This window comes from Zootoca vivipara, chromosome 1 (genome assembly GCF_963506605.1).
Source record: "Zootoca vivipara chromosome 1, rZooViv1.1, whole genome shotgun sequence".
In the NCBI taxonomy this organism is placed as follows: Eukaryota; Metazoa; Chordata; class Lepidosauria; order Squamata; family Lacertidae; genus Zootoca; species Zootoca vivipara.
The window spans coordinates 56976744-56993482 of NC_083276.1; the positions used below are offsets into that span (position 1 = coordinate 56976744).

Consider the following 16739-nt stretch of genomic DNA (forward strand, 5'->3'; position numbering starts at 1 on the left):
AGGAGAAAGGTGTATCATTATGTTAATGAAATTCTGACTGAATCTGTTTTTATTCTTTCTTTCTTTTTAGTAATGCTGACATTTTAAACATGTCCTGGTTTTATTAATATTGATTTTGCTATATACATGTAGTTTTTATTGTTTTTTAAGCCACTTTCACAGTGGAGGCCGGCACATTGGGACAAATAGGGCACGTCCCCACCAACCCCAGTCTGCCCGCAGCCAGTGCCACCAGCCTGCCTTAACTTCCAACTGATCAGCTTCCTCCTTTTCAGTCTCAGTGTTGCTCAGCAGACAGGAAGTTGGGGACAGAACTAGAATTAGTTACTATGCTACTTTCCATGCTACTGGTCCCACAGGGCACCAGCTGCCCCTGAACTTTGGAATGACTTTGCTCAGAAAGGCAGTACAAACATACGTACAAATACACCCCCCCAATAATATTTGCATATACTGTAACTCTATTTAAAGTACACTAAATAACTATTGTAATTTAAATAGGGGGGGGTGCACTTCATCACAGTGGCGAAGGGAGGCTGTGATCAGTTGACTCCCCACTGCTGATGGGCAACTCAAGGTTCCTGCTCTTTCTTCTCCATATGATGTCTTTAGGCTAGACTTGAACAGACTGTTCTTCAAATAAAGGACTATCATCTACAAAGTAGGACACATGGTCACCTTAAGTTCTGCATTCAGTTCCCAAGAACTGCTATCCAATGGTTCTGGAAGCTCAAAAGCTTGATGATTCACCTAGATATCGAAGCTCATAGTTTGTAGCCCTGGAACAGATTGGCAGGGATGACAGGGCAAATTTTCTGAATTTCTCTGCCCCTTCTTAGCTATGGATTTGCGGGATATTACAATTTTTAAATGTTAAGAGTGTCCTATCCCCAGTGAGACGAAGGTAGGGACTGCCTACCTACATGATAGTTTTCTACATGTAGGAAATTGTTTCTTTTCTTATGTGTCTTTTCTGACAGCAGTTCTTCAGGGTTCCAGGTCTTTCCCAGCCTGTGTAGATGGACATGGGACATTCTCTAATATTACTGTGGTCCATAGCTTGACACCTAATTTTAAGCTGAAAGCACAGCCATTTTAGGTTTTCCCATATGCATTCCAGGCACCAGTTCAGGTTTTCCCATATGCATTTGTTGTTTAGTCATTTAGTCGTGTCCGACTCTTCGTGACCCCATGGACTACAGCAGTGTTTCCCAACCTTGTGCCTCCAGATGTTTTGGGACTACAACTCCCATCATCCCTAGCTAGCAAGACCAGTGGTCAGGAATGATGGGAATTGTAGTCCGAAAACAGCTGGAGGCACAAGGTTGGGAAACACTGGACTAGAGCACGCCAGGCACCCCTGTCTTCCACTGCCTCCCACAGTCATATGCATTTAAGGCACTCCAAAGACACAATCAAACAACTGAGTATCACACATGCAAATATACACAGTGCTTCCCCCCCCCTCTAAAAATGTTTAGGGGTACTCTCATTTTCCTCCTCATATTGAAATATTGCCCCTCAATGAGGCCAAATTTAAGTTTCACAAAATGTTTAGGGGTAGCTATGGGTCCCGCCACGTCCCCACAAAAAATCTGGCAAGTGTGAATGTTTTACTGAAAGCTGCAGTGACCCTTGAAGAATGGAATGTTCATGCTCTGGTCAACACGACCTTCATTTTGTATGCAAATGTAGACAAGTGCAAGAAATGCAATGAAAAGAAAAGTCTTTTGGGAAGACACCCTTAGCTCCTCCCTATAACCTGCATGCTGAATAATGGCCTTCTTCGCAGAACTAGGTGCGCGCATGGACTGTGTCAATGACAAACAGAAGAGGTCAGTCCCACTTGACCGGCTCTTCCACGCTTTGTTCCGAGGTGATTAGTTGTGGGAGGGAAGAGAACTGCTGCTCATTCCTTGCTCACAACGGCACTTTCTGTGGAGATTTCTCTCCCCCCCCGCCCCCATGCCCGCCCCGTGTGAGCTGCATATGCGTATGAAATCAAGAGCAAGGTTGGCTCTTCTCTTGTCATCTGTGCCCTCAGGAAACGTCGCCTCTCGCCGAGCCTGGGCTGCAGTGCCCTTCTGCGCGCGCCTTCCTTTATCTGGGGTGGGCCGCTGGAAGTGAGGCGTGAACAGTGCTCTTCTCCCCTCAGGGGGGGCAGGCAGGGGAAGAAGCCGGGCACCGGTCGCCTATTGTCACATCGCATCCATTTGCAGCGTGTGCACGGGAGCGCAGCGCCCAGCTAGCTTGGGGAGCTCTCTCTCCCTCCCTCCTCCTCCTCCTCCTCTCCACCTCCATTCCCCTCCTTTTCCCAAGCAAGTTGCAAGGCGCCCTGCCGTTGTGCACCGGACCTTTCCACATCCCCAGCCCAACTTTCACGTCGCCTTGCTTATTCCGCTGCAAAGCAAACATGACGGATTACAAAAGTGGCGGCGGAGGGAGCAGCAGCAGCAGCCGTAGCAGCGCCGACCCTTTGGAACTGAGGCTGGGGTAGTAGCAGGGAACGAGGCAGGCGCGCGGAGGAGAGCGCGAGACCGCCGCCGTCTCCGGCTGAGCCTCACACTGCCGTGGTCTCAGGTAAGCAGAAGCTCGCCCGAGCGCCGGCTGCTTCGCTGCCCCTCTGCCCCATTGAGGGATAAGTAAACAAGGGCTGGGTTTTTTTGGGGGGGGGCTGGTTGCTGCCTGTTGGGGTGTTTGGAGGGAGACGTGAGGCGGCCTCAGCGCTCACAAGGTTAATTTCTTCGCCTCGTTCCCTCTCAACTTTGAAGTAACCATTCTCTCTGCGCGCTTACTTGGGAACAAGTCCCCCATTGGAGCCGGGGAGGCTTGTTTCCCCGGGAATATGTCTGGGAGCCGGAGTTAACCCCTTCCTCCCCTTCTGCGCCCCTTCCAGTGCCTCTCGGCTGTGTGAATGAAGGACCAAAATAAAGGGGGAAAAACAACTTTTAACAACTGGGAAAGAGGCACCTCTGTGTTACCAGGGAGCGTATTTGAAATCAGCTATCCCTGGTAGATGCATGCCTAGGAGGGTGCAGCAGAACAGATACACTTTGTGCAAGTAAAATGCCATCAATTTCACGTTGCAAGTCACCGCGTTTAGCATTTTAGCCGTCGGGGTTCGTTCTCGCCTAGGGGAAGCCCATCCATGCCCTGTGCAAATAGTATGCGGCAAGGTCAGGACTTTACATTGTCAATGGAAGGTGAATTCAAGCCTTTCTGCCTTCTTTCTGAACACACATTCTCCTCACAGCCTGGTCTTCTTTGGGTGTTGCCTCTGATATGCACATCTTTGTCCTCTCCTGCAGAGAAGAATTCAGTGGCGAAGCAGGATTGTGTTTGGGGTCCCCACAAAAGAGACTGACCCAGCCTCTTTATGCCTGAACTATGTGTGCAAAGAATAAGATCTATCAATCCATGGACACAAGTTTCTTCCTTTGTTAGGAAAGGCTGAGAAATAAAAAGAAAAGGTGGGTGGGGAAAATAAATTCCCTGTTTGTTCCTGCTTGTAAGTTGCCCTTTATCAGTTGCTTATGCTTTGGTAACAAAGAATTCAGTGTACTCTGAAATAAGACCCATGGCAAGTAGTAGCTCAAGTAGAAGAAAAAATGGGGTCCCATTGAGTACGCTGGAAAACCTCAACAACAGGCAGCTCCTCTTGGAGAGTTCTGGTACTTGTTTTTTAGCTGCACTGTATATAGTTTAAGTTGGATAAGGAAAGAATTGGTTTACTCTCATCAGTGATGGGGAATTTCTGCCTTTTATGCTGCTGCTGTTCAAGGCACAATATGTTTCCCACCTCTTTTTGAACCTTTAACAGAAAGTCAACAGGTGCAAGTACCTTGCCAGAAAAAGTATAGCAATTCTTGCTCCCCAAGTTGCCTTGCCATTATAACAATCTATAATTGTAACATTGTAAAGTAGAGTCTACCTCTACTTTAAGAGGTAGACTCTTAATTTCACATTTAGGACTCAGGCCTTCACTAAGAGAAATGGAGGTAATTAATACGTTCTATCCATGCATCACACTGCTAATGCAGGTTCTGTTGCCTCATCGCATCAAGTGCTCGAGGAAAAGTTTGGTGTTTGTGAAGAAATTTGGGGTTTCCACAATCTTGACATGGTAAAGCAGTTTTGGAGTATGGGGTTTTGGTACTTGAAGCTGGAATGTGTGTGTTTATGGGGGCTTCCCCTCCATTCTTCAACTTTGCCTAGTATAAACAGGGCAAGAGAAAGTTGTAATTCCACACAGACCTTCAAATGCTGCTTCCGCTTCGCTGCCTAGCCAGAGGCAATACTGTGAGCAGTAAAACTTCCTGATATTTTCAGGTCACAGTACTCCCATTAATTGCATGCATTAATGCTGCTATCATTCTTATTAACCAGTAGCTAAGCCCCTGTTTTAAAGAGCTGATTTGAGATTTAGGCTGTGAAGTGTACTTCAGTGGCTGCAACATTACTGCACTCAGCTTTCACAGCACCACTTTTCTTTGGAGAGCTTGCTCATAACTGAACCAAAACTGGATTGTTTGCTGCATGACATTCTAAGAAAACTGATTATATGTTCACCTCTTAGAAGACCATACAAAAGGAATATGTATTAATCAGTTTGCCTGATAGGAAAGGAATCCACTGAGTTCAAATCCTGATACATTTCCCCCCAAAGGCTTCTCAAGAGGATTTTGCAGGCTAGTCACCTCTAGTTTCATACTCAGTTCAGCTCTCTGAAGTCTATCCATATATGCATTTGCACTGGACTTTAAACTGAGGGTCTGGCTCTAGTGCGCATGCAGCAAAGTACAGTCGTACCTTGGGTTACGAACCGCTCGGGTTGCGAACACTTCGGGTTACGAACTCCGCAACCCCGGAAGCGTTTTCGTCGTGCGCATGTTCCGCGCATGCGCAGAAGCGGGGTGCACGCTTTGCGCATGCGCAAAAATGGCGCTCAGTTTGCGACCTTTTCGGGTTACGAACCGCGACCGGGAACGGGTCGTGTTCGTAACCCGAGGTGCCACTGTAATGTGATAAAATGGGTGGTGCTAATTCAGACTGTGGGTGGGAGATTCCCATTTCTGGATGCATAAATTCCTTCCAGGTATACGTCTAGCACTGTGAGGAGTGAGTTGGGCTGCTATAACATTTTTCTAAGTGCTCTAGCTTTTTACTTGGTAAGACCTTTTTTCCACACAAGGAAGCATTCAAATTATGGGGTCTCCTAATGGCAGCTTGAAGTGCTGCACTCCATTCCCTGTTTCTACCACTTAATTCTTCTGCAAGTGTAGACCATGCCTGAGGAAGAAGTTAAAGTGATGGGGTCACACATATGCACACAGAGATACAGACACACACACAGTAGTACGTAGTAAATCAACTTTCTTTGTGCATCTTCCCTTCCCGAGGTACCACTGTGCTTCTCAGGAGGGTGTACCAAACACTTCTTAACTTGTGCCTAACCCTTTTTTGGCTCGAGGGGCACATTCCCTATTGACTAACCCTCTGAAGGCTGAATGCTAGCAGTCTGTGTGGCCATATTCAAAGTGGGTGTGGCCAAAGTGGATGAGGGGGTAGTTCTTTTTCAAAGTTACAGAGAGGAAGACACACACAATCACACAAACAGCTGATAGACACACTCTCATACATTCAAGCAGCAGACTCACTTTTTCCACACGCTCTCTCTCTCACTATTCACAGACTACCCACATTGCCTCTTTACCCTGCCCATCAGATCAATCTGATGAGGTTTGCTTTTACTTTGTGAGAGATGCTACTGGAACCATCAAGTGTTAAACCTTCCCACCTGCCTTCCCTTCTCCTCCCCCCCCCTTCTATGCCCGGGACCCTAAGGAGGAAATACTGCTTAGGTATTTAATATTGGGAGGCTGGATCTGGCCCATGGTCCACCAGTTAGCCACCCCTGGTTATTTATTTATTTACTTTATATACCGCCTTATACCCGGAGGTCTCAGGGTGGTTCACAGAACAAAATCAAAATATAAAACTACAAAATATATAATCAAAATAAAAACAACAACCCAATACCCCACCTCACCCTGCTTACAGGGAAAGAAAAGGGCATGCTGTCTCATGGTATGGTTTAGTGTCTTTTTGGGGGTGGGGGCATAAACCCATGGATTGAGAAACGATGGTGCTGGACCATGAAGCCTTAATGCTTACACTGATTTGGGATGAAGTAGTATGGGAGTACTGTACTGGGAATGGACAAGAGCTGGGAGAATCTTGGTGTGGACCTAGTTCAGGTGAAAACCTCAGAAGGGTTTTATTGTTTTATGGGAGCCTTCAAAGTGGATATTCCTTTGAATCACAATGCTCCTTAATTTTTTTGTCGTTGTTTGTCTGGTATCCAGTCCAGCGTTTCTGTGTCCTATTTGACCTTGTTCAGCTAGACTGGTTTATTACGCGACAGAGAGAGAGAGAGAGAGAGAGAGAGAGAGAGAGAGAGAGATGAAAGCAACTGGGTCTATTACAATGTTTTCTTTCATGCTTACTTTCCAAAGAAACAAACAAAAAAGTAATGCATTGGTTAATGTGTAATTTAACACAGGGCAGATGACTATATAATGAAAGAGTGATAGTTAATGCCAACGGTCCATTTACACATATTTCCCTCCTATGTTCTGCTTTTAGTCTGACTTTACTCCCGATTCCACCTTAGTGGGTCATGTCAATCAGAAGTGGGTGGATCTTCATTACCAGAGGGACAAGAGACTTTCCCAGTGGAGAACCATCACTGCAGGCAGAATCCAAGGCTTAATTTAGCGCTTTAAGGAGTAGTACCAGAAATCATCTCTGGAACATAACAAAGTCATTACAAAGATTTGAGTGCATCTGAGCATGTGATTTCTTTTCCACAACTGAGTAACCACAGTCAGGCCAACATGCAATCTTGAATTGAAGGTAAGGTGTTTTTTTTTAGAGGATAGAGTGTGGCCTCCTTGGATGTTGCAGACTTGTCTCTGTAGAAACGAAGCACTATAAAGGTGGCATGCTGAGTTCCCATGGCTATCAGATGCTATCAGTTCCCATGGCTATCAGATGCTGGTATCTAGCCGGTCCTATTGTTTTTAGCTGCTGCTGTTGGTTTTTAGTTATTCTGTTATGTGATGGTTTATTTTATGTTTTGTTCCCTGCCATGGTATTTATGAACAAAGGTGGGATATAAATATTTTAAATAAACAAGCAAATAAATTTGCGATTTATTTATTTATTATTAGAAAATAGGCATTGAAAGGATCTGGCTACAATGGGAAGCCTCAAGCTACTTTCTAGGCCTTAGAGGTTGTTGCATTTTCCCCAAGGAAATGGCCACCATACACCAACTAGACACCACTTCAGATGACTCATGACTGGTTTCCCTTCTGTTGTTGAGGAGGAAAGGGTGGCTGGCAAAGACAAGAGACTTCTTCTCAGCTGCACTGCATATCTTTTCTGACTGTGTATACAAGAAATAATAATAATAATAATAATAATAATTAATAATACATCACCCATCTCAGGGTGGCTTACAGTACATATAAAAATTGTAGCAAAGGTACAAGCAGTAGCTAAGGGAGGAGTGATTTTTTTTAAAAAAGTAGAAAACTGGTGAGCCCCTTATTCCAGATTGGAAACACATTCCAGATTGGAGCACATAGCTGCTTTTTCTTCAGTATGAAAGTTGCCATTTAAAGCACATGTTTTTTTTAATGAATTAATGTAACAAAATATGTAGCCTTGCCCAGATAGAGAACAAAGAGGTTCCTCCTCCTTCCTCTGTGCACCCCCTAAATCTCTTCTAGGTTTTGAGGAGGGCTAAGGACACACACAGGTGAGGAGAGTGGGGAAATCCATGTGTTGATGGGACATGGTATTTGAAAACTGCCCAATAATTTGCAGTCCATGGCATTCTGAAGTCAGCATGGCGCTTGTTATTACTCCCACAAACGCTCCCACCTCATCTTTATTAGCTGCTTATCCTTACTAAAAATGTGCACAGATGTGAGTAACAGAACTTACCTATGTGCCTTTGGGTGTACCTGTCATCTCATTTAAATGGGAACCTCCACTGCTATGGACTGTTAGTAAATCAATGCAGCAGCTCCCTGGGTTACAAATCCCAGGTGTTCTAACAGCGCCCGTGTAGTGCCTGAGTTCTTCCTCTAAATGGTACACTGGATGTGTGCATTCTGCAGTCACGTTATTCCTGCCTATCTGTCATGTTTCCATTGGTTTTAAGACAAAGTCCTTGTCATGTCACAAGTCCCTCAAGTTCATATTAAAGTGGGTTTGGTCCTTTCCCACATAACGCCCCTTTAAAAGGTACTTTAAAAACCATTCTTTTTTTCTTTCTAGTTCTCTAGTTTTAAATGCATTTATTTCCTCTTTCAACCTTCCCGTTCCATTTCCAAAGACAATATTTCACACTATCTTACCTCCTTTGGACGGCTTCCTTACTGGGCATTTACTGTGAAACAATCATGCTTTGTTCACACATTTTTAATAGGGCACCTGCATGATTCATGATCAAAACATGCCCTTCCCACATTTTACCTTTTCAGTTTCTAGTTTCTTTTTTTGAAGTCAGAAAATCCAACATTTTAATATGCAATAACAGACGTACGATTTCCTCAACTGTAGATGGCACAGCTCTTCTAGCCTAGATAGACCAGAATGGGCTGTATAGATGGCAATCTCTAGCCACTTCCTTTCCTGTGGTCTCTTTCTCTTTCCTCTTTCTAGGAAGCAGTTCTAGCACTTCAACCCTCCCCTTTCCAAACATCATTGCTCTTATATCAGTTACAGGTAGGTAGCCGTGTTGGTCTGACGTAGTCGAAACAAAATAAATAAATTCCTTCCAGCAGCATCTTAAAGACCAACTAAGTCTTTATTTTTGTATGAGCTTTCGTGTGCATGCACACTTCTTCAGATACTTCAGATGGTCTTATATCAGTTCCCCTTGCCCTTAAATTCAAGCAGGAAGGGAACAACCTTGTTCTGGAGTGCAGTGAGATTTCCAATGCTCCCCCAAACTTTGGGGGTTGTGGAAATGGGCTAATCACTTGGCTATAGAATGTTACTTGTATCCTAAGAGTTGGAAAGCAAAGTTCCTTTTCCATTTCCAGTTTAGCAGAATAGCAATTTAGCAGAATAGGCTGCTAAATTGTCCACATCTTTGGTGACTCTGTTGAGAAGACCTGCACTTTCCCCTCAGCCTTTTTCCTTTTACATATCAATTGGATTTGGTGTGCTGTGTGATTGGCAGGGGAGAGGGGAGGCTGGGCTGCAGGATAACGCAGGCTCAGGCTCATTGTTCTACAGTTTCAGCTGAAAGTAAGAGCACTCCTGGGAAGTTTGCTTTCTATAAATACATTTCCTCTTCCTTGTGCCAGCTCTCCTAAGAACCGATATTTTGAGACATGCCACAGGTAAGGGTTCTGTGTACCAAATGGGTGGTTTGGGAGAGGGTAGCTGGAAAGTAACAAGGTGAGTTACAGACATGCTCCTTCCTTCAACAAGTGAAATTCATTTTAAAAAGGAGGAATGCATTGCGCTTTTATGCTCCTGGCTTCAGTTTCACTGAAAGATTTTTGTTTACTTTGTTTTGCAAGGTGGAGGGGCCTCACACAGAACAGTACTCTTGTATACCTGGTGCCCTTTCAGAGATTGGAAGTCCTTTTGAAATGTCTGATCAAACCCGATTTTGTTCAAGAAAAGCAAATCTACTACTGTGTGATTAGTGTTTAATCTTTCAGTAGGAGAATAGGGCAAGGGTCTGCGTTCTGCGATCTCTTCTGGTTTTCGTATGTGCTCACCCACCTACATGGATGCAGTGTTAAAAGTTGCTAAAGATGGCTATTGCTTCTCTTTGCTAACTTGTTTTTCACTTCTTCAAAATGGAAAAGCACATGTAACGAAGTACTTTTTATTAATGCAAACTTTTAGCTTTACTAAGCCAGTTTTGTTTATGCATAGCAAAGCTGTATAGCAAAGCTGCTGATTTTTCGTTTAGGAAAGTTTGATACATTGACTTTTTCGAGAATTAAAATGCTTCCACATTAACATCATTTAAAAACTGAGAGCCGGTTACCACAGTTGCCGTTGCATGTGCCAAATATGGGCTGAGTTCATCTGCATTATTGCCAAGTGTGCATTGTTGGCTCTCCAATTACCTCAGCATTTGATCAAATTACTGGTCTCTCCATGATGAAATGAGTGAACCTTAGCCAGTACCTAATTTATAAATGGAGAGAACTATGGCTGAAGCCTGCCATCTCTTTCCTAGGTATCTTGTGTGCTTCCATCCTGAGTGCTGAGTGTACGGGGGGTATACTGCAATAACAGGATAATTAAGGAAAGGCTCAAAAAGGCACTTCCCTCTTATTAAACTGCTTCACATATTAAGATATTGAAAGGAGATTGTGGAGCTGATCCTGAGCACAACTGAAGCCTCGTCCTAAGCAATCTGGGTACACATAAGATGATCAGGCTAAAGGTTTATCTCAGGCATCCCCAAACTGCGGCCCTCCAGATGTTTTGGCCTACAACTCCCATGATTCCTAGCTAACAGTTGGGGAAGATGGGAATTGTAGTCCAAAACATCTGGAGGGCCGAAGTTTGGGGATGCCTGGTTTATATCATCCACTGTCATGCTCTTACAGTGGCCAGCCAACCAAATGCCTATGGATGCAATGGTGGTCTCCAGTTGTGAGTCAGGGAGTTGACCATGGTCTGCTCTGATCACTTTGCCACACTCCCAGCTGCAATTTGGATCCACTCAATCTATCCCTTGGGACACTGGGTGAATTAGATGTTTCTGATGAAATTCCAGTTTGTTTGTAATTGAATTGCATTTGTGTTTCCCTGTTGTGCAAGCCAGACAAGAAAAAGATAGCATGGACACCTTCATCGTGGCCATTGATAATGTGACTTTTTTCTTGAAGTAACTGCTGTTTCTAAGAGTCTGACTTTTGATAGAATCGTTTTCTGTGCTTTCTCTTGAAACCTTCTGAATCATTGCGCACCTGTCCTTTGAAACCATGTATTCCAGCTGCATCATGATTCATTCTGATAATCCAGGCATCCCCAAACTTCAGCCCTCCAGATGTTTTGGACTACAATTTCCATTTTTTCTGACCACTGATCCTGTTAGCTAGGGATCATGGGAGTTGTAGGCCAAAACATCTGGAGGGCCGCAGTTTGGGGATGCCTGTGATAATCAGCTTTGAAGGGACTGAGTTTACACTGAATGCTTTACTCTGGAATTTTTAAGGTTTAGCACACTTAACTTTAATACCCCAGTGGTCTTTTAACAGCTCTTTAATGTTCCACAAACCATAAAAAGATCATGCTAAATAATTCTGAATGTGGAACTTTCAGAAAAGAATTAGAGAGCCTGGTTCAAGATGTAACAAAGTTGCATAATTGGATTGTTTTCCCTCTATGCAATAACCACTAGAAAAGGCTACCCTGCATTGAATAATTTATGTTTCTTTTATTTCTTTTAAGTGAGAATCTTTGGTAGCATTTTCAGATTTATATTTCATTCTCTTTTTTAGTCTTTTTGCTCTTCACATCTCTTGGTGGCTTATGTAATTAATCGTGCAAAAAATAAAAAGTACAATTGGTCTACAACACTCCAAATGTCAACAGGCAGCATAATTTCAGCCATAAGCCGCTCCATACTAGCAGAAAAAAGCTCTCTCAAAGAGAGCAGCCTTCACCATCCTCCTAAACAATTAATTGGCAATATAGTATTCTCTGCAGGGGGCATGTCTATGGCAGGCACCAGGAGTGGGTACTTGAGCCAAAGGGATGTATCCAAAGTAGTGCTAAGTAAGCCTGTCAGTGCAAGGATTTCCACCTGTGCAACAGAACTCCCATCTCTCTTCCATCTGCATGTCCCCTAAATATGTTCTGGGGTTTCCCCCAACCCTCCAGAGAAGATTTGGGGAAGGCACAGAGGGAGGAACTGAGGTCTGGGGGGGGGAGTGTCCTGTTGTGCAAATGGAAATCCTTGTGCTGATGGGATGTATCGGTTCAATACTGCCCTTGGTTAATGATGCAGCTGGCGCTGGAACATTAATTAATGGGCTAACAGAGCAAAAGTCCTGAGTAAATGGAAGGATGTATATAATCATTGGTCTTCTCTTGGTCATTGCCTGCAATTTGGTAATGGCTTGTACCTGGGTCACCCCCCCACACCTTGAGTGGCTCCTTCCTCCCAAGGAGATCCATGCTGTTAGTCTAGTAGCTAGATGGGCACTCCTCCTATTCCTGCTTCACTTTTGCCCCTGAGGCCTGGCAGGTGGGTGGAATTGGGGGAAATCAGACGTAGTGAGGCTCTCTTAGATGGGGCTCTTTGGGCTGCCTTTGAATTGGTATAGGTTTCTCTAGGCCTTCAGTGGTAGTGGGATGCTGCATGGGGTCCCCTCTTCATCAGAAAAGGTCTTTCTAGGGCCTGGGTTAGCAGAGTAACATCACCAGTAAGAAGGTTATATTGGTCAAACTTCTAATAGTAGCAGCACCTTTTTGATGTATCTTGGGTGTTTGTAGAAGGCAGTTATAGTATGGAAGTTGCAATTAACTTTGCATATAGCTTTGACAGGCGACCAGTTTTCGCAATATATTAATGCACAGTTTTAATGAGCTGGCTATATGATTTTTGCTTTGGGTTTGAGGGCATCCGGATCCAGCCCCTACTGTGGCTTGAATATGTCTGAAGCCTCCATGTGCCTTTTTATTGGATAACTCAGTGGTCCTGGATGTGCTTTGTAGCCCTTGATAGCCTTAGCCTCCATGAATTCGTCTAGTCTGCTTCTGAAGCCACCACTACATCTTGTGCTAGTGATTTTCATAGTTTTAGCTGTGTGCTGTGTTGTATACACAGGATATTTGACACATTAAATGGCAGTAAACCAGGGTAAGCCACTGAATGCTCAGTGAGGTAGGATTGGTTGCAGTTGATGTGTACCTCTGTGATACATATATTTTCAAACATGCTTTGCAATGTTAGGTATACACTACTTTGGGGGATACCTTGAATACTCTATTAATTTGAAGATAAAGTAAGTGGCGCTAATACGTACTTAAGTCAATTTATTTCCTATATGTGGAAGTTTCCAAGATTACAGAAGTTTATAGCTTGGGCATTTTCTTTGAAAAACTGACGCGTTGTCACACCCATAAGTTTGGTTAGTGGCAGGTTTTGTGTATAAAATGTGTTTTATGCTCATTTGTGCATTTGTGAGAAAATACAAGAGAAAGTGCTTTTGAAATTTACCTTTTGTTACATAAGGTATTGGAAGCATTTTTTAAAATAATGAAGAGCTATAATTACTTTTCAAAGGCTTTTTAATTTCATGCCTTAGGAAAATATAACCTCTGGCAATGCTATTATATTAATACATAAAGACCAATGTGAATAATAATATATAATAAAAGCATGCTTTAATTATATCCAAAGAATGGCACAACTAGTTCTGTGTACCTAAAGGTTATGCAAACAGTAAACCCTCCCAGGCTACCGAGCAAACAACTTTTGAAATTGAAACAAGTTTCAAACATAGTTTGTGATATGACATGGTTTTCTGCCCTTCAATAAAAAAAAGGATAAATTCCCACTGGATGTGTCAAAAAAGCCTCTGGATTCCAGCCATTGAATTGTTTACTTATGTCATATTTAATTTTTAACCAGTGTAGGAGAGTTACAGAAGTAACAGGTAAAAACAACAATGTATCACAGACCGATGTGGACATTCAGGCTGATATTTAGATTAGAATGACTGTTGTAAATACCAAAAATAAGTCTACATGGTCTTTTTTCTTCTTCTTTGGCGATCACTGGCAGCCGAGTAAGATTGTCTTCCATAAACATGGTTTTAACAATGAGTCTGTAAGTGACTGTGGAGGCCAATTCTAGATCCACATGTCCATCCACAGTGGGGACATTGGTTTCTGGGTGGGAGTTGATCATGGTGTGGGTTTGCCAAGCGTACCTTCCTCCTAGCACGTTTCTCCCTTGCGTCCTGAGTTCAAGTGTCTTCAAAACCCATGACACCTTTGGTAAAGGCTGTTCTCCAACTGGAGTGCTCACAAGCCAGTGTTTCCCAGTTGTCAGTGTTTATACTACATTTTTAAAGATTTGCCTTGAGACAGTCTTTAAACCTCTTTTGTTGACCACCAGCATTATGCTTTCCATTTTAAAGTTCGGAATAGAGTAGTTGCTTTGGAAAACGATTATCAGGTATCCGCACAACATGACCAGTCCAACAAAGTTGATGTTGAAGAATCATTTCTTCAACACTGGTGATCTTTGCTTCTTCCAGTACACTGATATTAGTTCGCCTGCCTTCCCAAGTGATGTGTAAAATTTTTTGGAGACATCGTTGATGGAATCTTTTGAGGAGTTGGAGATGGCGCTTATAAGTGGTCTATGCTTCACAAGCATATAGTAAGGTTGGTAGTACAATAGCTTTGTAAACAAGCATTTTGGTTTCCCTGCGAATGTCCTGGTCCTCAAACACTCTGCACTTCAATTGGGAGAAAGCTGCACTTGCAAAGCTCAGGCGATGCTGGATTTCAGCATCAATGTTGTCCCTTGTGGAAAGATAACTGCCTAGGTAGGAGAAGGGATCAACATTTTCCAACGTTACACCATTGAGTTGGATTTGTGGCGCTGCAGAGGGTGCAGCACTTTAGTTTTTTGGATGTTGAGTGCTGGTCAAGCTTTTTGTAAGCTTCTGCAAAGATATTTAGGATGGTTTGGAGGTCATCCTCTGAGCATGCACACACTACATTGTCATCAGCATACTGAAGCTCTATGACGGAAGTTACGGTAACCTTACTCTTTGCTTTCAGCCTGCTCAGATTGAAGCACTTTCCATGTGCTGTTTGATAACAGAATAGACATGGTGGTGAGGAAGAAGGGTTGTCTTAAATGCAGAAGATAGTGGGTAGCACCAGTATCCCAATTTGTTTCCATATGAAAAATAAAACTGGGGTGAATAACTTGATTCTTGGACATAACTCTACTCATTAGACATCTTCACTAAAAATAGGTTTAGCTTGGCGTCATGTAGATATCTCAGTTAGTAGAGCATGAGACTCTTAATCTCAGTGTTGTGGGTTTGAGCCCCACACTGGGCAAAAGGTTCCTGCATTGCAGGGGGGTTGGACTAAGCGACCCTTGTGGTCTCTTCCAACTCTACAGTTCTATGTAGAAGTTAACAGACTGGCTAAGCATCTAGCACTGGTGATTAGTAGGCATGGCCGAAATGAACACGTGTTCTATGGACAGAGTCAGGTCTGTCTGTCTATTGAAAATCACATCAAAGGTAGCCGTCAGTTGAAATAATGGTTTCTGATGACATTGCTTCCATAAATAATTTCAAAATCAAATTGCAAAAAAGGGGGAGGGAAATGGAATAATAAATCACAATACTTTACTCAGCAGAACCACTTTCAGGAGATAATTAAGACTGGGGATGGATGGAAATAATCTAAGTGGGTAAACAAGGAAATGACTGTCCACTTAATTTTTTTTTTAGTAGAAATGAAAAGCTGGACAGAACTAAATACTAGTGCTAGTTCCTCTCCCCCCCCATAGATAGACCCTAGAACAGTGGTGGCGAACCTATGGCACACATGTCGGAGGAGGCACTCAGAGCCCTCTCTGTGGGCACGCACGCTGTCTCCCCAGCACAGAGCTGGCAGAAGGCGAGGGTGGTGTGTTGAGTCCTCAGCTCAACTTGGGCAGCTGGAGCACCATGTGTGTGGCGGGTCAGTGCAGGAAACTGTGCAGCCAGAGCAGGATGTATTGCCCATCAGGGCACCGACACTCTCCAAAATGGGGGTTGCAGCTATTTTTTGGTCTGAGTTCATTGCGCCCAATTGCACAGAGGCTTCCAGAGCATATTGTGGCAATTAGTATTTTGCACGAGCGGGTTGCAAAATGATTATGGTGGACCCTCAGTTTCGGATGCTGCACAAGCAGGACAGTAAAGAGCCAAAATTCCCAAACTGGCCCATCTGCTGCAGTGTTAGGGCTCCTTTTGCTCAGACCACAGTGTGGGATGCCCAGACTGAGATGGCACCCTCGTGGTCAAGGGAGGCGCAAAGGGAAGGGCCGGGTGGGGCATTGGTCCCATTTGGATATGTGACGCTATCCCCAAGCAGGTGCTCATGTTGTTTTCAGAGGCTGGACGTGGATCCTGGTACTTGTGTCTGAGTAGAAGTGCCTCGGACAGGGCATCGGGTGTGTGCGCAAAATGGAGCCACAACCCTCAAGGCAAGCGGTTTCCCTTGGGGAGTCTCCGCTGTGGGTGAGGAGAGTGCACCACTCTGCACGTTCTCAGGGACATGCTGGCACATTAGTAGGCCGCTAAGAGTTCTGAGCAGCCACCTTCCTCCTCCTGCTGCTGCTGCGAGGTTGAGGCTTCACATTAATTGTTCAAATGCAAACTTTTACCTTTCAATAAAAAGTTGTTTGTATCATTGAAAGCTCTGTTATTGTGTTTTTCTTTTAAGACGAATGATGTTAATACATGAGTTGTTTTTTCTAAACTAAAACCTCAGTATTCAGGTTAAATTGCCGTGTTGGCACTTTGTGATAAATGAGTGGGTTCTGGGTTGCAGTTTGGGCATTTCGGTCTCTAAAAGGTTCGCCATCACTGCCCTAGAACATCACACCGAGTGAGGAGATGGGAGATGTTCTGCTGGCAGTTGTGAAATGCTTGTGCTGATGG

The 16739-nt window shown here is 43.9% G+C and overlaps 1 protein-coding gene across 8 annotated transcripts in view; it reads left to right on the plus strand.

Moving 5' to 3' along the window:
- Positions 1 to 1867: 1867 nt before the first annotated feature.
- SHANK2 (SH3 and multiple ankyrin repeat domains 2) overlaps positions 1868 to 16739 on the plus strand; it is a 361129-nt gene continuing 346257 nt past the window's right edge. For 4 of the 8 annotated variants that reach the window (XM_035116842.2, XM_035116840.2, XM_035116859.2 and 1 more), the window contains exon 1: positions 6928 to 9422. The gene's annotated coding sequence lies outside the window, so the exon portion shown is untranslated. The other 4 variants (XM_060275042.1, XM_060275043.1, XM_035116843.2 and 1 more) reach the window with 3 other exon arrangements.